Genomic DNA, 18645 nt, shown 5'->3' on the forward strand with positions numbered 1-18645 from the left:
TTAACATTCCAACTTTCCGGCTTCATGAGGGTATGCTCAGTTCCGGCCACAGGGGGAGCAGCCACTTCACCATCCACTTGTGACACCGAGTCTTTGATGGAGTACTTCCTCATTCTTACGCATGTTGCTGGAAGGTTTTATGGTATCCTAAATTAGTTAAATTAGCCTCTCCGCATAAAGGGGTACCTAAATTTCCTACTTGACAGATGCAACTGTCTTTTGGGTTGCATGCATAAGTCAACAGCAAGCTAGACTATTAATGGTTGGGAGCTCAATCCGACCTGGGCTGACTTCGAACTCATGACCTCTCAGTCAGTAGTGATTTAATGCAGCTGGCTACTAACTAGCTGCACCACAGCCCAGTCCTTGTACAGTATACCATTAAAAATGTATTGAACCTTGTATGGCCAAAGCAATTTTTTGTGTTATGGGTAGGAGGAAAAACAACAAAAGAAGGGCTGAAGTCTCCTGTCCCATCCCTCTCTTCTTCCTGAGCACGCTTTGTCAATGAGGACTTTGTTTTACAGGTGTGCTGGTCTTATATATTTCAATTCACTCTTCTGTGATAAACATTTCCATTGGATCAGCAAATTTGTGGGTGCAAAGAAATGGTTCTGTGTTGTCATGTTTAGGCTCCAACTCCTCCTGTTGCTCTTTCTTCCATCACATTATCTTGCCACATCTACTTTTATCACCACTAGCCAAAATGGGCACCAACTACCACTGGACTGCTAGATAAGCTGTAATTTACCTCATCATTCTCAGATTTCATAGCCATTATTAAGAACCTTGAATCAACTGACATATTTTTTAAAAATACTAGCAATGTTAATTTTGTTCAACCACAAAGACTTGGACTGATTGGTATAGCCCCATTAAACCAGCTGAGCTTTTCTTTGGCTGCCCCCTTGCATTGGGATTCCTTAAGCTGGGATGCCCCCCAACCAGGCATGTAGCCGGGGGGGGGGGGGCTTGAGGGGCTTCAGCCCCCCCCCCCCCGAAATTCTCATGGTAGTTCGTGAAAAGGCCTTACTGGTGCATTATTTAAACTGTTATGTTTATTCATATCATGATCTGATCACCATACTCAATATATCCCATATGCATGGGGGTATTGGGGTAATGATACAAATGGTTTGCTAGGGTAGACCCTCTTTCGCTCAGACTCAGCCCCCCCCCCCAAAATCCCCCCCTGAAAAAAACTCACCCCCCCCCCCCCAAATCGAAATCCTGGCTACGGGCCTGCCCCCGACACTTTTTATTGTCTCTCTATCAGTAAAGAAGTATTTCTTTACTCTAACAGACTTTTAGAACTGAAGGCTTTTTGAAAAGATCTTAAACTAGAGAGTTGTTTTATTGTGCATTTTAATAGCTTTTTATTATCTTTAATTGTATGTTTTACATTGTTTTAATACCGTGGATATTAATATATTAACATATTAAAAAGATGCAGAGCCAACCTTCAGCAATGGGGCTACAAAGTGGAATCCTCGACATGCGAGTGCGGAGAGGAGCAAACCACTGACCACCTGCTGCAATGCAACCTGAGCCCAGCCACGTGCACAATGGAGGACCTTCTTGCAGCAACACCAGAAGCACTCCAAGTGACCACATACTGGTCAAAGGACATTTAATCAACCACCAAACTCACACATTCTGTATTTTCTCTGTTTGTTTGCTTTGTTCTGTTAGAAATGTAATATAACTGGCTGGCTGCCCTGACACGAGAAATAAATAACCGTGGATATTTTTTGTGTTTTGATTTTGATATTTTGTATGTCATAGCTATATTGCATTTGTTTTAATTTGGCAGGGTTTAAATAAAGATAACAGCACCACTAATAGCAATATATAAGTGTTAAATTACCATTTAGCAAGGTCTGCTCTAGCTGGGACTAGCAATTGGATTTAACCCAATAATGTATAGAAGCACAATACTATAGGACTAGTAACTTGATTTATTCTTTGGCTTTAATGCAGTCTTCCTGAATTTGATACTTTCCAGATGTTATGGGCTACAGCACCCCAAAACCCACAAATCCATGTGGGAGGTATGTAGACTGAGCAAGCTTTTTAATGGACTTGTTCAATAAGAATTCTTTATTTTGCACTTCTTGTTTCTTGGAGCAATCTATCATATTATTATGTGGAACAGGTGACAGATATATTTGGTATATCAACTATGTTGCCTCTGAAGTGTTTTGTCCCCTGTGCCACCTCCCCATGCACACATCAACATAAATCATTGTCCTGTGCACATAAAGAGTGCATTATTAGATGCTGACTTAGCTTCGTAATTTAACAGTCTCACGCTGTGCTTGTTGGCAGGCATAAGAGTCCGTTACTGTGCACTGAGCTAAACAAGGCACATGATGCTGGTTTTCTCAGGCACTGCCATGGAAATGGAAGTGGCTCAGGTGACCATGTGAGGTGGACACCTGCCAAGCAATTATATTTAACAGGAGCTGGAGGGATAAAGGGAGCACATGCTTTGCGTGAAGAACTTCAAGGACAGGCATGTGCATGCATATAGCCCTTCACTCCCTCTTTTGAATATGCTGTTCCTCTTAGGAAGTATTTATATTTTTGTACCTCAGTCAGCATATTTCAGTTAACAGCCAAATTGAGCAATCCATCCTAGGAGATTAAAATGTAACCAAATAAATGGATTGAGACAAAACATCTAAATTGCAGGAGTTCTCACACTCTGTCATGGCTTGCCGCCCAAACTAAAACAAACACTCTTTGAACCTTATCAGAAGTAGCAAACAGGTGCTATCACATCAGGGTTTTCCACTCATATGAAGTAGAGAACTTTCTAAAGGGGTTGGGAAACTCCCACAAGGATCGGGAAAGAGACAAGAGGTGGGGCACATCTATTCCTGGAACAGCCATGCACTAAAAAGTAGAAGTTTGCTGGACTACCAGCATCTTTATCATAACAGATTGATGTACTGATGAGAAAGTAAGGCAATGACTGGGCTGACCCAGTTTTAAATTGCTATTCAGTCATGAAACTCATTGAGATAACTTAAGCTAATCATTACCTTCAGTTTAATTAACCCCACAAGATTAATATGAAATGGTAGGGCAGAGACCATGTGTTCTCTGAAGAAAGACAGAATATAAATGTAATAAGAGGTTAAAAATACCCCTTCCCACACACACAACACCAAACATCCATGTTAACAACATAGTTCTGCTATCACTGTGGGGTTTTTTTAATCTACTGGTTGCACTGGATGAAAGATTTTAGGACTGGTAGTCCAAAAAGTAACCTTTCCAAACTCTGAGGTCCATGCACTTGATGTGCATCATATTCCAGGACTGGGGGAAGAGAATATTGCAGTATCCTGAAATATTCATCATAATCTCGTAAATATTTTAAGTGCATTCACTTTCTCAACATCCAAGGGAGATGCAGCCTTTTTTCCAGTCCTGACCTAACTCTCATCATAGTCATCATTTGTTAAATACAGGCAAAACCAAGTTGCCCATAGCTGGGATTTGACAACAAAGGTAGTTCGTTCTGATTCATTGTAATGGCTACTTTTATCACTGTGACACTGTGGAATAGGGGGAAGTTACAGGTTCAGAATTTTTCCTTTTTTAAAAATGGGAAGTGTACAGATATGCTGGTTAAGGCTCATGGGTGTCGCAGTCCAACCACATCTGAAGAGCTACAAGATGTAGACCCTTGTTCTAGAAGAATGAATACCCTAGAATCATGAACTCTATAGTTTGATCTGTTTGCTGTTCTAGAAAATGCAGCCTCAAGAAGAATTTGGATGAGGACTTCATAGGGTTTGAACCTCCACTTAATTAGACAAGTCACATACTCAAAACAAAGCACTGGCAAATTTCAAGGAAAAAAATAGTTTAACACCTAAGTCACTTCCCCAACAACTAAAGAATAAATACATTACATTATGATTGCAACTTAATACGGGAACTTCAAATGTAGACCATGGGCCTATTGTGAACAACTAATATTTTTAAATTTGCTGTTATCTGGAAACAGCTTTACCGAAATTTGAATGTGTAATTGGACTGCAAAATGCTCCAAAATGAGCTTTCCTTGCAATTAATTTTAATTATTATGATTTACATAGATCCATTAAAAATGTGAGCCAGCTTGCAACAAAACAGTTAAATTAAGTAATCAAGCTGTTTTGGATTGTTTCTATCTTCTAAAGATCAGTGTTTACAATATCAGCCCATTACAGTATCAGTTAATCTGTTGGCAACATAACTCAAAGCTGCTTTAGGTCAGTTGATAAGAATCTAGTGATCTTAAATTTAGGAATTTGGAACTGGAGCCACTGTGTCTGCTCTGCACATATTGATGTAAGACTGCTTTATGTTTTTAAAAAGGTGTTGTTGTACACTTCATGTGACCTGTGGATCAAAATACTGCCATTACAATTGTATGACCCATAAACCAAACTATTTTGCAACTTGAAAAACTGGCTTTTGTAACATATATGCAAGAAATGGCTGGTCTCGATTTTTATCCACCTCAAAATGGAGTCTAAATAAACTCACTTAGTTATATTTTAAGATCTAGAACAGCCTTTCCCTATAGTTTCAGAACTCCTGTATATCACCCATGCTGCCTGGGGCTGATGGGAGCAGAAGTTACTTTAGTAAGTAAAAAATATTTAAATGGCAGAAAATTGGTAGAAAATTGTACTCTGTTCCCTCAGTAGCATCTCACAGCAGAGTTTTTGCTTATAGAAATATTGCCATCAGTTTAGTGAGAAAGAAAGGGGTTTACCTGATTCTCCTCCTCTTTAATTACAATCCTTCACCAAGAGTCTGCCAAAAGGGTGCAGGCCCCCAATTGAAATATGTGACCTATGTGGTTTTCTGACTTAGACCCTTCTTTGTTTTGGACTTCATCTCCAAGAATACCCCTCACATTTGGTCATGTTGGCCCAGGCTCCTGAGAAATGAAATCCAAAATGGGAAAAGTTTTGTAAACCACCATAAACACATGAGCATTCTCTCACAATCCCATGATTGTAAATCACATTTGTCCTTTGATGGTGTCATCCATATCTCAGAAACAAGTAAGGGATGAGGGATGAGGGTGGAATCCAACTAAGCAAGCATTCAATTAACATACTCAGAAAAATGGATGAGAAAAGTGAGAGAATCATTTATTTATGCTGTTCATGCTAGGGCCATCATTTATTCATATTGTTGACATAGCTCTTTTCTCTGCTGCTCATCATGGTTGACCATACTTCCAGACAGTGCTTCAATCTGAGCACCACAAAAAACCTAAACCCAGTACCTAAATCTTAAATTTTACATCAGTTATGCAAAAATATATGCATACGGAGAAAGAAAATGGCATTTCAACCCCCATAACAATAGTGTGTAATTCAGCATCATAGTTTATCTGTTTGATTCACATAGCAATTTCACTATACTGTACAATATAAGGTGAACTGAAGGAATGGAATAGAAAAGCAATTAATGGAATTGTAGGCCTAGAATATAAATGTTCATGGCCAGATGCCCTAATTACCTGGAATAAGCAAGAAGTCTCAGGATTAACATGCAAAAACATAGAATTCTAATTCTAGAGGTTTTAAGCAGTAGAATTTATGCATTTTGACACTACTTTTTCTGCAATGGCTCACAGCTATGGAATTTTGGGATTTGTAGTTTGGTGAGACACCAGTACTCTTTGGCAAAGAAATCTAAATATTTTGTTAGACTGCAACTCCCACGAGTCCATAGCATTAAGCCATGGCAGTTAAAATGGTGTCAAACTGCATTAATTCTACAGTGTTGATGCACCTTATGAAATGGGAAGCTAAGTCCAATCTATCCGTAATTCAGAATGTCATAGCATTGGAAAAGGTAGTAGATTTCCAGACAAATGTGTGCCATTTGGATGAAGAAAAATTACCATATTTACTCAAATGTAATCGCACACCCTATTTGGCTAAATTACATAGACAATTTAGACAATTTAGGTGTACATTAGATGTGATGGCACATTAGAATCACACATGTAAATGTACCTGTGCTCCTCTGTCAGGCCAAGGCTTTCCAACTGACCTCATTAATGATACCTTGGTTTTGAAGGCCTCATGTATGATGCCTTAGTTTGGAAGCCACAGCCCCTCCATCAGGCTAAGGCAGGTAACAGAACAGCTGACAGGCAAGGGGAAGCTGTGCTTTACATTCAACAACAACAAATCACTTTTTTGAGGTGCACGTTACAATCAATGGCATGTCATACCCGAGGAAATAAGGTAAATACAAAAAATCCCAAAAAAACTGGCTGAGTTTTTATTAATATCAACAGCAAATGAAAGAAAGGTGAATTTATTAAAATAAATGCATTTATTACAAAAATATTAATGGAATAAATGTAATTATAGGAAGTATAACAGATGGTGAAGTAACAGAACAATCCTTTTTTTCTTGCATGGTTCTATTGGTAACTGTTTCCTAATGTGATGTGTCTGCCTGGTATTTGCTTTCTAAGGTATTTGCACTTTACTGTTCTACAGAACATCCTCTGATCTGCACATCTACTCCACATTATGTGGCAGACTCATGGAGCATCCTGTTTTGGTTGCAGATGGCATTAATGTTTGTTTTCATCTCTCTCACTTTGGCTTCACATCTATGTTTTTCTTAGTAACAGCAGCAAAAGTAATTCCATGGAGTACACGCTGTCCTTGCAGCTGGGGCTATAACCAGACAGAAAGGCTATCAACCAAAATAAAAGTGCTCCTGTCCTTGATTCTGTTTCCTCAATGTTCTATCTTGGCGCTGCAGTTCTTCATGTGGGTTTTGTTGTTCTTGTCCAGGGATAAGAAACAGGAGAAAAGTCATTTGATTTACAGCCCCAAAGAACAATCTGACCTCACACATCTTTGCCAACCAATCGTTCATAAAGACATACAGAAACATTGTTTGTTAGTAGTAGCATCTTTTTCACCCTTGCAAAATAGTAGGCCAAACTGACTGCACCATCTTTTTCTTATGAGTCAATGATAATATTAAAATTGCCCATTGGCAATTTTGTCACTGATCTAAATGGGCCTTTGGTTGATTTCACAAATTGACATTATTTGCAAACATTGGGTTGAATCCAGCATGATGTTTAGCAATAATATTTTGCTCATGACAAGATACAGCAAGTAACTATCCTGTTGTCTTTATCATTCACTTATAAGTTATAAAAATAATTTATGGTCATTTCTTGTTTTCTTTATATTCAGCTTTAACTCTGTTTTGAACTTCCCTTCTTGACTTCCATCAGTAGTCATTCCAAATATTTATTATTTTCTGCTACTAGAATGGTGTTATCTATGTATTTTGAACCTTTGGTGTTCCTTCTCTTTGTTTGCACCCTGGGAAGTGTGAAAATTCTTTCCCACATTCTTCCAGTTATAATGCCACTTGTGGCACACCCAAATGTTATGGCACACCCATTTCTTTTACATTGATCCAGATTTGTTTGTGATCTATATAATGAAAGGTTTTGCCAAAGCACAGACAGGTAATTTTTCTAAAATTCTTTCATGTGCTTTATTAGTCAATGTATAGCAGCAACTATATAATCTTTAGAGAGTTTTTCTTGATAATTAATTTTGTTTACTTCATATTTGGAAACGTTTTATTTTAAAACTCCTTAGTAGCACTTTATATTTTATCTATTTTTAAACATTTTAAAATATAAAATGGTTCTCAATTCCTCGAAATGGCATACCAAAAAAAGTAAAATGTTAAGAATGCATAAATATTTCTCGTAGAATCCTTGCTGGAAGAAGTCCCATGGGCCAGCGAGTCTAACCTCCAGCTCAGCGCAGGATCTGCAGCTAAAATATCCTCAGCAGATAGCTGTGACAGCAGAGAACATATCTATACTCTAATCTTTGTGGCAGCCCTTAAGGCATTTAAAGATTGCAATCATGTCACTTTTCAGTCTCCTCTTCATCAAGATGAACATACTCTGCTCCTTCAACTTCTACTCAAATGCTTTTTCTTTATACATCTCATTATTCTGGTTGCCCTTCTCTGAACTCACTTCAAAGTTATCTTAATCCTTTTTCAAATGACTCATGCACCTCCAAACATTATTGGCACAATAGGTTGGTACAATATTTCATGGAGGGAAACTATGTACAGGCCTGTAGCCAGGATTTCATTTCGGGGGGGGGGCTAAAAAAATTTCAGGGGGGGTTTCGGGGGGGGGGCTGAGTTTCGGGGGGGGGGCTGAGTCTGAGTGAAAGAGGGTCTACCCTAGCAAACCTTTTGTATCATTACCCCAATACCCCCATGCATATGCGATATATTGAGTATGGTGATCAGATCATGATATGAATAAACATAACAGTTTAAATAATGCACCAGTAAGGCCTTTTCGCGAACCACCATGAGAATTTCGGGGGGGGCTGAAGCCCCCCGAGCCCCCCCCCCCCCCCTGGCTACATGCCTGACTATGTATTATCCCACAGTAATATGTAATGTTATTTGTAGCACAGTAATTTGTAAGCTCTTACTGGACCTCTCTGGATACTGAGATATTTCTCCAGATCTCCATTCCTCTAGCAGGATGTTTCCACTGCATATCCATGTCTTCCTAACACCAAAGAGCAATTACACTAACTGGATGGCCAAACTATGTCCAGCTCATTATGTGGAATAATTTAATCTTTAAAGAAGACAATTAAAATCTTACTCAACCTTTAAGAGCACTATTAGATTACAATAGCATTTTTATTACTGTAAAAGTCAGTTTGCAATGCCACTACATTACAGTCACTTAAAAGAGTCCCAAAGCTTGCGATGTTTCCTTTTGCAAATAATTGCTAAGCAAAACCTTCTATTACAATTTACTGTGTAGTTTTTTCCCATGCTATTCTTTCTATGCATTATGTTGTTTGGTGGGAATCCAGACGTCAGTTCATACATTTTCCATTCCCAGAATGATTATTTGCTTTGTTTTGGTTTAGAATTGCATGATGCACTTTTTATAGTTTTTTTCAACTGTAAAACAAAGCGCATACATAGCCTGGAAGCCCGAGTAACTTTAACAAGTTGCAAAGTGATAGATTTGAAGAGTTGCTCTTTTGGAAGACACTAGTCATGCTAAATGGGACATTCTGGGACTTAATGTTCAAAAGAGTGTTGTTGTTTTCAAACCCTGGTGAAAACAGCTAGTAGTTGTTATGCCTTATAACTGAGAAAGATCAACTGAGCAGGAATTTCTTTAACCCTTTATCAGTTTCCCCATAACCTTTCCATTAAATTTTTAAAATGACTAGCAGAGAACATATTACATATTTATTGCTCACCCACCTAACTAGTATCTTGTGTAGCTGCTTTGCATTTAATTATCTTTTTAAAAAAATGTAAATTGATCATGCCTCCCCCTAACATGTTTATCCCACAGAATTGAAAACGTTTTGCCTGGAATCTTTTTATGAATTGAGAACATATCTGTGCAATTTAACAAATGCAACCTGTTGGGTAATGTTCTTGCTTATATATATTACAACTGCTTGGCTAAAAATTTAAAGAGACTCCAAGCGGAACACATAGTACTAACACATTGCACCAATTGATAAGGAGATTTGTTCTAAACGTACTAGTGGCAAATTATTAACTTTAATGCAATCAAGGGAAAGCAATGCCTTCTAGCGACAGATGTTAAAGTTCAATTTTATGGCAAAGAGCTGAATTTGTAAGAACACCACACATTACTTGGAGGCACGCCGAATTTATTTCAAATATTGTTACTGTTTTGATGAATAGCAATGTGCCTGTGCCACAAATCTAAAAAGACAATCTCATGTTTCATAGACAAGGACCTCTGTTAACTGTAGAAACTTATTAATATAGAGAGGATTCATTTATTTACATTGTTAAATTTATTTCCCATTCCACAGCTGAAAACATGCTCAGAGCAACTTACACATCAATAAATTAATAAGACAAGATGATCTAATCATTACGATTTATAACATAAAATGGTATAACATAGAAAGAAGAGAAGAGGATGAGGGAGAAAGAAAGCCAAGACACAAGATGTTAACATAAAGTTCCTCAACCTGATGGAATTCCTGTATATTTTCCACATCATGGAACAAAATAACAATTCACCCATTGGTTGGTATGGTTTGTCATGGGGCTATACCATGCACTGGAAGCTGATAATCAGAACATGATCATTACTAAGATTTGTACATTCTACTGATGGAAATGTCTAGTCCCTCCAGGTTTTCAAATCGTACAGTCCCTTACCATTGGTTATCATGGGTGGAGCCCATGGCAATTGCAAGTCAAAACATTCAGAGGGGCAAAGGTTCCCCTACTCCTCCTGGAACTGTTATTGACACAACAGATTATATGTAGCACTTTGAACTTAAAATCTGCTAAATCAATAATATGTGTTCATAAAATAATATTTGTGCTCCAGTATGGTTGTAGACAAGCTGTCCTAACATGCTTAGATGTATTGGAACACCTTATTAAAAACAGTTGCCAACTGCTTTGTGAAATTTCACATTTCAATATGTTTTGGTAAAAATTCATGAAGGCACTTTTTTAGCACAAACCTTTGATATTTATATAGAAAACATTTTTATGAAAAAGGTTTTGTATATTATTATTTTTTGCAGATAGCCTTGGCTTTAGTACAAAAATACCAATCTTTTTGTGCAAACCGCCCCCCCACCTCTTTTGAAATTTTCACAAAAAAGTTCTAAAATGCCAAAAGTCATCAAAATGTACAAAACCATTAATAATTTCATAGAAGAGAAAAATATATAGCTTGTCTTATTCTTTCTCATAGATAAAATTGTATTCAGCTTTATGCATTTTTCTCTCATCATGAAGAATCTTATAGTTTTTAGCCTCAAGTCTAGATATTTTTGTTAAAATGGGGTTTAAACATTACAGATGTATAATGCTTAAATGCAGCATACATTTAGCATACAGAGACTCACACGTCAACTTCTGCTTTAAGCAAGTGTTTGGTCTTCATAGCAACCTTTCTCATCTCCAAACGTATAATGTCTAGAATGGACTCATAAGAATCATTGATGTATGTTCTTATTACTACAGAATATGCAATCAGAATATGAATGAGGGACTTGCAGCACAGCAAGGGGTATTTTTGATCATTTGCTTGCATTTAGCTACACTATTACATATCCCAATTTTAATGCTGGTAGTAATGTCATCAAGCTCTATGCATGAAAATGACTATTCTGCACAGCCAACTTTTACCATGAAAAAATATTGCTTTGTGATTGTGGGAGTAAGATGCTATTAAATGAAATAACTTCATTGGGTGCATTTTAAAAAGAGAGCACAGGAAAATAGTTGCTACCTTATTTAAGATTACCAAGGGCTCATCCAGACAGTAACTTTATCCCAGGAGCTTCCACAGCAAACAGGAGGGTGGCCAGACACCATTCCCTGTAAATGTGGAAGCAATCACTACAAAAGCCAAAAAAATACTAGATAAAACGCAGAATATCAAGGCAGATAATCCACAATATTTGCTTTGAAGTGGGTTATCTGAGTCCACACTGCCATATAAACCTGTTCAATGTAGATTTTACACAGCTGTGTTGAAGGGGTGTAAAAAGATGAACAATGGTTTTGCAGGTGGCAGGGGAGACCTTTCCTTTTTATCCCACCACTGCCACCACTGTAAATGACAAAAGGATCACACATACGGGGAAAGAGATCACCAAAATACTACAGATCCCACAACTACCAATCTGGTGGGATATGTTACTTAGCACAGAGAGGTGTACATGATTGATGAGGTAACGTGTATGTACTGATTGTCGAAACTGCCACCACCCAAGGGAATTTGGGAAACTAAAGATGTTGTTGTCTCTGAGGTAAATCTGCCTATACACCAGCTCTTCCTTTTGGCTCCCTTCAAATGACTGAATTGTAAAGATGTTGAAAATCACTGGAACTAATCTTATTAGAATGAATCAATATTGAGGCTTTCTTAAAAGGTGAACTAGAGAAAAGTTTACTGAGTATTTGAACAAACAACTGACTTCTATGATGAGGTACACAATCTTAAATGGTTACTGAAGCATATAATTCTTAAGTGGTTTCAGGGTCTTAATAATCTTGGTGCAGGCATGTAGCCGGGGGGGGGCTCGGGGGGCTTCAGCCCCCCCCCCCCCCCAAAATTTTCATGGTGGTTCGCGAAAAGGCCTTATTGGTGCATTATTTAAACTGTTATGTTTATTCATATCATGATCTGATCACCATACTCAATATATCCCATATGCATGGGGGTATTGGGGGAATGATACAAAAGGTTTGCTAGGCTAGACCCTCTTTCACTCAGACTCAGCCCCCCCCCTGAAACTCAGCCCCCCCCCCCCGAAACCCCCCCTGAAAAAAAATTTAGCCCCCCCCCCCTCCGAAACGAAATCCTGGCTACGGGCCTGTCTTGGTGGTTTCCCTCTATAGGTTATTTTCTTACAACGTGAGCCAGTTCCACAGACAAACCAAACCTGGTTGCCTCCCAGAGTAAGATAACTTTTGTCTTCACAAGAGATCTCTACTAGCTAAAGTACCCTGCTCCTTAGAGAATAAACCAACTTGTGTCCTAACTCGACACAAGTTCACAGGTCTCCACTCTCCTAATCAAACTCTGTAGAAGCACCTGCCTCAAAACATTCTCTCACAGGAAAACCCTGAGCTCACTCAGAAAATCCACCCTCGTCTCTCTCTCGAAACCCTTCTTTCTCCCTGTCAGAAATCTTTCTCTCTCTTTGACAATCTGACAGCCTTTTTTCTCCCTGGGCTAAAACTCCTCCCAGCCTGCCTTAGCCAATCCAGAGTTAGCTGCAGCTCCACCCCTCTGCTGTTCTAACACTCCCAAGATGTCTGACTCCTAGGATTACCTTCACAAAATGGAGGCCGGCTTACTGACATCTTAGGCTCCTACTGCAGCCTATGAGGTAAGGATCATCACAAGGGGCCTTAGTCAATTGCAGAAAAATCAACACAGGGATTTATGACACCTTCAGCACTAACACAATAACATGAACAGCTTAAGGCTTTGTGATTCCATGTACAGAAATCACCTGGCAATTGAATTCAGTCCTGGAGAACAAAATCCTTCATCATTCTTGAAGGCAGTAGGACAGTTGCAGTGTGAAGGTCTAGGTCAGGGCATGTAAAACACATAGAGAAGTGAGTGAATAAGGGATTTTTTTAAAAAAAAATTGCTAGGAATGCTAGACACTGATGACTCCCAGCATCCGTGTCATCATGCAGTTGGCTCTTTTTAATACTAAGATTGCAATGAACAATTGTAGTACAGTTTACACCTCTGTTCATAATCTACTTACTGTGAAGGCCATGGCTGTGCATTTTCAGTTAGAAAATATAAAGCAGAAGTGATAAAAAAGTCTACTATCAGTTTGCATTTACTGGATTTGTGGTGCGGGTCTAATGGGCTATCAAATTAATTCAGGATAAAGCAGGGTTTTCTTGCTTCTTCTTGAATTGATCCTCTTTTACTGGAGGCACTGTTTGGATGCCTCTAGTAAAAGTGCGAGAGGGCCCAGGATATGGGCCCTGTCTGGATGGGTCCTCGATGCTGTGAAATCCTAGCTTGGTGAGTTCTCCTCCTTTGGTAGAAAAGACTAAAACCTTGTAAAAGTATAAATTCTAAGATTCCATATCACTGAGCCATGGGGTAGTTAAAGTGGCATCATATACTTCATTTATTATACAATGGAGTTGTACCTGAAGACAAAGCTTAGCATTGCAAAGTTTATTGACACTTGCAGCAGGATAGAAAACTATACTGATAATGAAAAAAATGAACTGTTCCATTGGCTACAATTCAGCAGTGCATTTTAAAGTTAAAGAAAAAAGAACTTACTTTGGGAGATTTAGAGCTTAAATGTCCTCTTTTTTTGGAGAATAGAGCATGCTTGGAAATAAATAAATAATAGTATCCCAGTCGCTTCTGTTTTGCTGCCTAAAATTTGCCTTATCTCCAGTGGTGATATGTTTTGTTTTCATTTTGCTTGCTATTTCCACCCAGGTATTCACGCTTTTATCTTTTAACACCATTTAACACTATCAATGCATGACAGTTCTGGAGTGGTAGTAACAGGAAGTGCCAGAGAACATTGTGTTCTTGCAGCTGGCTAAATAAAACATGTTCTTGCTACAGCTTCAAATAATGTATCATTTGCAAAAGCAATGAAAAGACACAGTCTCTGTAATAATAACACAACTCTCCTTTTAACAAGGAGAATCTAGATGCTGCCTTTTGTCCACCACTTCACAGGGATAGCTCCTGTACTTGTAAAATTTTACCTCCTTGAAAGAACTGGATTGCATAACAGCAACCTCAAACAATCAAGTCAAACACATGGCATACTTCATATACTCATGTACAAGACTAGAAATTTTAGGCAAAAAAAAGCAACTAGGTTGACTTATCCATAGATCAGTATAACTACAGCACCTTAACTCTTATCAATAAAAGAACCACTCCCTTCTCGGAGTAGTGTGGTCAAAGATGAAAGCTGAGGCCCCTTCTACACTGCCATATAAAATCCACATTATCTGCTTTAAACTGGATTGTATGGCCGTGTAGACTTACATAATCCAGTTCAAATAAGATAATGTGGATTTTTTGCTTTGATAACCTGGATTACTGGCAGTGTAGATGGGGCCTGAGTCTGTCATTTAAGAACCTCTTTACTCTTACTACATTAACACTGCTTTTGGCCTTTTGAATGCCTGGATTAGAAAATGGAAGTGATGGTGGTTAGGGGTGGATGGCCCCCAGAGATTGTGTTGGCACTTTTCTTCCAACTTATCCATGGGTCATATTAAAATCCATATTTTTTGTCCCAAAATCTATCTTCTACTTATCTGTGAGGTCAACTTTTACACTTGAATATAAAATGTGCTTGTGGTAGCTACAAGCATGTTTATGTTTATGACTTTGTTTATGAAAACAAAGCACAACCTCACTTGTTCTTATTCTTTGTATCATACTCCTTCCCCACCATTTTTTAAAATAGCAAATATGTATTTATTTATTTATTTCAGATATTTGTACCCTGCCCTTCTTAACGGCTGGGGGGGGGGGGGCCTCAGGGAGGCTTCCAGCTGGCAACGATTCGATGCCTCCATGTACACATAATAAAATACATAATAAAAACCAATAATTACATACAGTTAAAATATTAAATCAATTCAGTTGAAAATATGCTTAAATATAACAGCCTTTTGGCCTTATCTAGCCGAATTCTGTGGTTGGAGATTCCATCAAGCTTGTCCATAGCCCATTACCATAGCAATTGTCATCATTGTCATTGACATTGTCAGCATAATTACCCGAAGGCCTGGTCCTACATCCACATTTTCAACTTCTTTCTGAAGGAGAGGAGGGACAATGATAACCTAATTTCCATGGGGAGTGAGTTCCACAGGTGGGGGGCCACCACTGAGAAGGCCCTGTACCTTGTCCCTGCCAAGCATGTTTGTGACAAAGGTGGGGCTGAGAGCAGGGCCTCCCCAGAAGATCTTAAACTCTGAGGTGGGATGTAGAAGGAGATACATTTGGCCAGATATGCTGGGCCAGAACCGTATAGGTTTTTATAGATCAAGACCAGCACTTTGTAGCATTAGAATCTATACATAAACATATCACGTTTGTTGCTCACATGTTACATGCCAAATTATATTAGTAAGGAAGGACCTCTTGACACAGGATGGTGGAATCACTGCAGATCGTGGTGAATCTGGCAATGCCCATCAGATGGCATAGGGAACCTGTCACCCCACATCACCTGGCTTACTGGCAAGACAATACCATGGGGGGGGGGAGCATCAACCATATTGATCCCCCCCCCCCACTTCTGGTGCAACACAAGAAGCCTCCCATGTTGCTGTCACAGCAGCATATACTAATTATGTGCTATTTTACCCATGGAACCCTGCTGGAAGTTCCTCTGCATCGTGGTATGGGAGTTGGCGGGCTCTGTGGCTGAATCGGCATATGCCACCAAAGTAAACCCCAACTGATGATGTTGTAAGGCACCATCAGAATAAACCCAATGAATAAGGAGTTGGGTGCTATGGGAGGCTAGGGGACATTGGGAGAAGGATTCAAAACTGAAATTATGCAGCTCTCCTGAATGGAAACTTCTAGTCCTGTCCAGTGTATGGTTGGAAGTGCTGGGAACTTTATTGCCAACATATCCAAAGAGCTGCATGATTCCAACTTTAAGGAAGGAGAAAGAAAGACTAATTATACAGACACTCGTCCTGAAAAGAAATAATGAAGTCCATAGCCTTCAACTGTGCCGATTTGGCAAGTACGGTTGCAATTAATTCTCTGTCATCTCACATTTTAACTGCTTCAAAAATGTATCAGCTTCTCGCTCCTCCTTGCCCTGTCACTCTTTTTCCTCAGCTTACTTCCATTGCTGCAAACAGAGGGTGCTTCCAGGTTTTTAGTCAGGGACAAAACAAACCTGGGCCCAAGAAGAGGTCCACATACAGAGCTGTTGGTCCCAGGATTTCTGCCTCCATCGTCCACACTTGCTGTTTTGTGCTGGGATTTTGCAGCCCTCAAGATGGCTGCTGCGAGACATCCACCAGAAATTTCGGTGCTTTAAAAAAACCTTAAAATGCAAATATGTGAATCATTGTATAAGTTCTGTTCCTGGGTTCTAGAGGCAGTATAGCCATCTGTGCAGACAAGTTTGGTCATGTACTTATGCCTGGGAAGCACGGAGTTATGTTCCTGGGTTATACACATGTGTTCCTCATTGCTTTATCATAAAAACATGGGGAAAGTTGATTACATGGCAAAATCTTTGTGTGTCACAAACTTCATTAAATGGGTGGAGGACAAAGTTTCTCTTCTCAGAATAAAGTTTTCACCCTCTAGTCAACTGTTGCCATGCTTTTAGGATACAGTCAGTCAGGAACAGACATGTATAACCCAGGAACAAACAAAAATAAAAAATCCCATGTTTTCTGAGTGTAGTAACATACAGACATCCGAAGATACACATTTTTCAGCCAAGGTAATTCCTGCAATTGAAAATCTCCTGTATTTAGCTTTTTAGCACTTTGTAGTGATTCCTCCCATGTTTTCAGGGGATGTTGTTTGGCCACCCTTCATTTTGAACCAGGAGCTCTTGGAATAAAGGTACTATGTGGATGGGCCCTGAGTTCAAAGCACAGAAATAGTTTGCCTTCAATTAACTCAACAGAGAAGGGGCACCTTGCTCTTCCCTGTAGGCTCAGGCAAAAGCAAACAGTTGAAGTTTCTTTTAGCCTGTCTCTTCTTCCTCATCAATAAGATTTGTTCTCTTGACACAATCTGATGTTGCTTGGCAACACATTTTCACCTGGGAAATGTGGGAGAATACAAAAGTCTTTTTGAGAAACACTTGACTACAGTTTACTTGAAGTATATGGTATGGGCCTTTGAATTTTTAGTCAGACTTATGTCAACCTGGTTAAATGGATCTCACACTCAATAAATATGAACACAGGATTTATTAGGACTCCATTCCATTCCTTGCTGTAATATCAACAGTAGCAGGAAAATAAAACAGCCTGTATGGGATGGATGGGAGTATGGGGTTATATAGGTAATTTATATCTTGTAGAAGTAGAAATAAATTATCAGTAGTAACATTCAATGTAAAAAAAAATAGGTTTAAGGCATCAGAATGGTGCTTGAAGGATATGTTTTTCTTATGCTAAGGATACATTTCAAATGTTCCAGGTAGGCGGCTTTGTAAGGCTGTTATTGTAAACATAATAGAGACTCCTCTGGCACTTTGAAGGCTGATTGTTTATTTATTTATTTGGTATAAGCTTTTGGAGCTAACAATAAGCTAATTTTTTCTGCTGCCTGAGGTAAAAGAAGTACCATTACTGCATCCATCTTGGAGATGTCTTGAATTACTGCCCATCACCTTCTTGTTATTCCCCCCCCCCTAAGGCTTACTTATTTCAGTCAACTTTGAGCAAACTGGTAGCAATGAGGAGTTGTTAACTCTTCAGATGCTCCAGAACTGCTTTGACATCATAAGGTTGGTGTTACTTTGCTCCATTGTCTTCCCAATGGAGCAAACTATAATACTGTAGCTAAAATACCAGGACATTTGACAAAATCAGTAACTACACAAAACTGGCGGCAACAAAAACAACTGCATGCTATTGTAGCCCATCCAGAGGAAACCTTGTGATATGAAGTGCCATTGTAATTGGATAATAATAACAACTCTGATCGGAATGCATGCACCTTAGAAGGTTCAAAAAGTAAATTAATAGAGAGTTTTCACCTTATAATTATATTGTTACAATACATGTAAACTGGGCTTATGAAAAGTGTTTCTATGGATCCAAACTACAGGGTTTGTTTTTTTTTAGCAAACTATAATATATTGCTACCAAAACACTACACAAAACAATAGACAGTCATTGTAATGTTACCCTCAATTATCACCAAAAGCAGTTTGTTCTATGATCCAGAAAAGAGGGGAAACTAAATAATCTGTCACTCAAGACTGTAGGCTTGAATAATACTCAAAGATACCAGATCTGGGTTTAAACACATTGCATGTAACTTTT

The sequence above is a fragment of the Anolis sagrei genome, chromosome 5, assembly GCF_037176765.1.
Source record: "Anolis sagrei isolate rAnoSag1 chromosome 5, rAnoSag1.mat, whole genome shotgun sequence".
NCBI lineage: Eukaryota > Metazoa > Chordata > Lepidosauria > Squamata > Dactyloidae > Anolis > Anolis sagrei.